This window comes from Medicago sativa, chromosome 7, assembly GCF_051527215.1.
Source record: "Medicago sativa cultivar Bolivia chromosome 7, Bolivia_mono, whole genome shotgun sequence".
NCBI lineage: Eukaryota > Viridiplantae > Streptophyta > Magnoliopsida > Fabales > Fabaceae > Medicago > Medicago sativa.
In genome coordinates this window covers 100,411,868-100,417,867 of record NC_140755.1, presented here as the reverse complement: position 1 = coordinate 100,417,867, position 6,000 = coordinate 100,411,868, and positions in this window count along the sequence as shown.

The following is a 6,000-nucleotide window of genomic DNA, read 5'->3' as shown; positions in this document are numbered from 1 at the left end:
AAAGGGCAATGATGATTTTAAAAGCTTTGAAAGTACTTTTCACGCGCCCCCAATTTTGTCATTAGTGTTATGTTTGTTTGTCTCTTTTGAATTGCAATCGTTTTACTTTTAACACTTTGTCAATTCACACACTACTCACTCACAACAAACACATTTGCTCTCAAACCTCTTGCGAAGTAAACGCATTCTCTCAAACTTAGAACCCTAAAATCTTCATCTTCTTCAAATCTTCGTCAATCATCAAATGGCATCATCAAGCTCAAAAGTTTCAGAATCTACATCAAACAAGCAAAGCGTATCAGAATCTGGGTCCATCTACAAAGAGAAGACTATGGATATTCCATGGGAATCCTTGATAGTTCAAATAGAGTCACCGGTGGATTTTACTTCTCTCAAGAAGTACGAAGTAAACATGGAAGGATTGATAGAGACACAGAAGCTGTCTGAGTATTTCAGGATGCTAAATGGGCCAACATATGTGAACTTGGTCAAGGACTTTTGGTTAAAAGCTGAAGTGTACAATGAGAAGCCTGCTAAAGTCGTTAGCAAACAAGCTGGGTCAAAGAAAGGGAAAATGGTCATGGATATGAATCCTACATCTTTTGACAGCTTAGAAATAAGGTCTGAAGTGATGGGCATTCCTATAACCATCACTGAGGAAGTTATAGCTAAAGCTTGTTGAAGGCATGCAGAGGGAAGATTCCAAGAAATAGTCAGGAAGGAAGATGTCCTGCTACAAGGTTACTTCAACACTCTTTTGGGTGGGAAGAAAGATGCAAAGCCTTCTGAAATGGAGATTCACAACAGGATGTTGGTGAAATTCAGTAATGATTGCTTCTTTCAAAGAGCAGGAGGATCTGACCAACCCAACAATCAACAGAAGCTAGCAATTTACTTCATGGCTATTCTGGAAAAGATAAACTTCCCAAGATATGTAATGGATCATCTCTGCTGGGCCATAAACGAAAGCATTACAAGAGGAAGAAAACAAGTACCCTATGGGAGATTGTTGTCTGAAATCTTTCATCAAGGAAGGGTGCTGGAGTTCTTAAAAAGGACAAGGAGTGCTTCTGATAGTTGTTTCGAAGTCTCTACTGCTGAAAGGACTATCAGTAGCAGGAGCTTATGCTCCATGAAGTTCATCAAGGAAGTTCCTAAAGATGAAAAGTGGTTAGAGATGACAACTGCTGAGACTGAGATAATCAGGGACTTTCCTCCCATCTTTAAGGAAAGCAACCCTGAAATCTTAGCCAATTTAGTAGCTGAGTACATCTTGGAGGAAGATGCAAGCACTCAGGATGAAGCTGCTCCTGTTAAAGTGAAGAAAGGTAAAAGTGCTCCTGGAGCTGCTGCTGACAAGGTCAAGCAACTGAAAGTTGTTAAGAGAAAGAGAGGAAAGACTGAAACTGTCTACCATAAAGAGAAGTTGGATGAAGCTCTGGACGAGTTAGAGAAAGAAGAAGCTGATCCCAAGTTGAAAAAGAAGAAAGCTCCTCTTGAGTTGAAAAACTCTATGTTTGAAGTAACTCCAGCCATGGAAAGGATGGCTAAGGAATACGCTGCTGATAAGTTAGCAGATAGAATGGAGAAGAAGAAAATTAGGGCTGCTTCTATTCCCATAAAAAGAAGCAAGGACAGATCAGAGTCAGTCATCACAGAAGAGCATCTGAATAAAGCTCTTGATGGGATAAAGGCAAATGAGCACAAGAAGAAGGCATCTGAACTAACCTTCACTCCAATGGTTGAAGTAACTTCTGATATGGAGAAAGAAGCTGATGGGCAAGCTGTTCAGATGCTAGCTGAGTTAAAAAGGAAAGAAGCTCAATACAATTTGGAGAGGGATCAAAGGCTCAAGGCTTCAGGTCTGGAGAATTGTGATGAATTTTTCAAGAAGAAGTCTGAAGAAGTCAAGGAAGTGGCTGTTAAAGCTTCAGAAGCGGTTCTGAAAGCACCTAGTTCTATCACTTCTGAAGCTGGCCCTGCAGATCAGGTAATCCAGATTCCAGTCACCTCTATCCCCACTTCACCCTCTTCACCATCTGTACCTGAACCAATAGAAGACACTTCTGTCTTAGACAATCTTGCTCTCCACTACTCAGGTGAGTTACCCATAAACAAAACCTCAGAAAAGGCCTCTGAAACAACTCCAGAAGCAGCTGCTTCTGAAAATGTTGTTTCAGAAAACCCCCATCAACAAACACCTGAACCACAAAAACCCACAACACCCCCACAATCACCAATAGCTACCACTGACCCCCAACTCAACAATCAAACAACAACTTCACCACAACAACCACCAACTGAAACTGAATCTCAACCTTTACCTGAACACTCTCCTGAACCAACTCCCATGGATGTTGACATCTCTCTAGTCAACGTTCAAGCCTCAACCTCCACCACACACATTGATTCTGACCAGCCTACATCTTCAAACACACAAACACACCTTACCATTCCAGTTCCTAACCCTATTCAAGATTTAGAAATCAGTGATTCTGATCTTGAAATCCTTGAACATCCACCCACAAACATCCTGGAATCTGGATATATTAATTCTGAGCTTCTGACAATCTTGAGTCAGATGCACAATCTGGTGGATCAAAGAAGGACAATTGATCTCACAGGTGCATATGAAGACTCCTGGGCATCTCTTCAGAACCGGGCAGCTGGACTTATTGAAGAAATCAAGGCCAAATGCATCAGAGTCAAGCAAGCTTCAGTCAGAAGGGTAATGGAGCATGTGAATCAGAGTCTGAGAGTAAGAAGCTCTACACTGCTCCTGGCAAACCAGCCCTTCTTCTTTGAAACGGATTACTTGACCAGAGAAGCAAGGCTGTGTAAGCTTCTGAAGAAACAGATGGCACAGCAGCAGCAAGAAGCTAAAGAAAGGGAACAAGCTCTTCTTCAGAGGCAACAACAACTTGAAGAACTGTTGAAGAAGAAGATTGAAGAAATGGAAGAGATGAAGAAACAACAACAAACCAACCCTTAGTTGCACACCCTTGTGTTTTTCTTTGTTTGTTGTTTGTTTTAAAATTTCTTAGTTCTTGCTTCTGAAACCATCTTGTCTTAATTCTCTTGCTTCTGAATGCTTACTGATTCTGACTGTTTAGCTGCTTCTGATATTTTAAATTTACTTGTTTTGCTCTGATTTATTTAGTTCTTTGCTTAGTATACTCTCTCATGTTTGAGTTTTTCTCATATCTTTTTGTCTTTCATGCTTAAATTTATTTCATTTTTTTTGATAATGACAAAAGGGGGAGTATATGTGACAAGTATTTAAAGGCTCTGAGCCCCATTAATGACATTTGAATTTTTGAAAAACTTCTATCATTTTTTTTTACCTTATTGGTATAGGCTATGAACGAAAGAAGGAGTATCAAAATTCAAGTAAAATTAATTGAACCATTCTTCTTATCTACAAGTTAATTCTTTCAATGATTCAATTTTGTTTTTAAGCTCTGATAATATTATTGCGCGAAAAATGAATTTAATTAACCTGGATAGAACTTAGGGGGAGCTTACAAACCTCACCTTAAAGACTATCAGACTCAGGGGAAGTTTGAGCTTACAAACCTCAGATTCTGAGCTTACAAACCTCAGAACCCCAAAGTCAACTTGTTAATTAGATTAACAACAATTGATCAATTTTAAATACTTTTGTTTGTCATCATCAAAAAGGGGGAGATTGTTGGAACAAAATGTGTTTAACAATGAACCTTAAAGAGTTTTGATGATAACAAGGTATTAAAAATTGTAAATTGGACTAGCTAATATTTGTTCAAGTGTACAGGACCATAATTATAAAGTTACATCATCATTGGTTCTGAATGAGCAAATAAAGAGCTATGGAAACAACAAAAATTTGAAGCTTGGACGCTCCTGAAGGCAACTTGCTACTGAAGAGAAAAAGCGCTCCTGAAGTCAAGCTGCTCCTGAAGAAATAGCGCTCCTGAAGTAAGCTGCTCCTGAAGAATAGTGCTCCTGAAGACAAGAGGTCCAGAAGCCACATTATCAGAAGCTGCATCATCAGAAGCTGCAGAAGTCATTAGAAGCTGAACCATCAGAAGCTGCATCATCAGAAGCTGCCTCATCAGAAGCCATTTCACCAGAAGCTGAATATCAACTGGATTTGCAAAGAATCAAGATTTGAAGATTTATCATTGCAAAAGCTGTCTATTGGATTCGAAAACACAAACAAAGGATTAGTGGAGTTTGCAACGGTCTTTTCAAAGGTGTTTGAAGGCGTGTGTTTGCAATTTGGACGAAAGCGTTGACATTGTACTTTGTACGAATTGTACAACCACGTTCTCCACTACTCTGTTTTGTGTCTGCGCTTCAAGACAAGAAAACAGCTCCAGAATACGGTCTCGCCTGCATAGATGTTCCTTTGGATAAGGAATGGTTTTCAAATTTGTTCTTCATAGGACAACAACCAAATCAGGCAAAAGATCATTGGTGAAAGATCAAGCTTCAACAACGACTCTTTGGTGTGCTGGCAATTTCACAACGTCTCTTTCACACCTCTATATAAAGGAGTGAAGACCTAGAGAATTGGTAATGCAAGAACGCTGAACGAAAGACTCACAAGATTTTCACAAGTACCAAAACCTCTGCTGAAATTGTTCTGCATTCACTTAGAATTTCTGTGTCTCAAAGTCATATCTTAGAAATTCTTAAGTCCATTGAGTCTGTATCTGATTTGTATTGTGAGCACCTCTGATTGTATATCAAGTGTTCAACTTTAAACAATTTTCTGTGTAATTTTGTTTAGTTAGGAAGTCTCTTGCAGTTGTGCTTGAGCAGGAAGTCTCTTGATTGTGTTCTTGAGCAAAGGAAGTCTCTTGCTTGTGTGCTTGAGCATTGGAAGTCTCTTGCTTGTGTGCTTGAGCATTTGTAATCAGATATTACTCATAGTGAAATCTCCTTGGAAGTGCAAGGGGGACTGGACTACTTCCGGATTGTGGAAGGAACCAGTATAATTGCTTTGTGTCGTTCTTCTTCTCTCTCTCTGTTTTATTCCGCTGCATTTAGATTCTGATCATCACTTCAGAAGCTGTCTCACTTAGCTTCTGATCAGTGTATTCAGTTGCTTAGAGAAACGAAGAATTTTTCAAAACACAATTCAACCCCCCTTCTTGTGTTTTTCTCACCTTCACAAACCCTCAGATTCATACCAATTCGTACCAATCATCATCAGAAAAACTCAATTCAACAACATTTACACAAAATAGATACGAATTTGTAGAAGATTCTCAGAGAAAACCTCATCACCGAATCTTCACCTTCGCAATTCAAGCAAGGATCCGTCAAGGACGAATTTGCGATCACGAAGGATTTGTTGAGGAAGGAGAAGAGAGAGATCGAAGCAAGAATCAGACCGGTGAAGAAGGAGAAAAAATTCACCGATTTATTTTCGGTTGCGAAGGTTTTGAAGGCTTACCAGAACAATCAAGAACGAACGCAGGATCTCTTTTGTTCGAATCTCCAAACAAATCCAGGTAAACACATGAAAACCCTCTCGTTCTCATTCGTATTCATCATCGAAGGTTCATAATGGAAAATAAACGGTGAATTGATGTGAAAATTCGAAAAGATTCAAAAAAAAGTTGAAACGAAACCCAAAAATGCAAAATCATGGAGATTCACCGTTTATTTTTCAAATCAGAGTGTATAATCATCATCAGCGAAGCAAATAGGATAGATCAGGGCTTTAGTTCCAAAAGGATTAGAAAAAGATTGAAAACCCTAGAAACCGAAAGTTCAAGGTCCGATCTGCTTCGTTTTCACCACAAATTCACAAAAGCAACCATAGATTCGTGAACTGGAAAGGAGGACGAACATTTCTGTGTATTTTGTTTGAAAAAAGAGTTTCAGATCATCGGAGAAGATGAAGGTTCCGACGAACCTTCATCCTACTCCGCCGTCCTTTCCAGTTTCCGTCGAAGCTAGGTTTAGAGAGAGAACGAGAGAATCTGAGAGTTAGAGAGAGAAATGAAT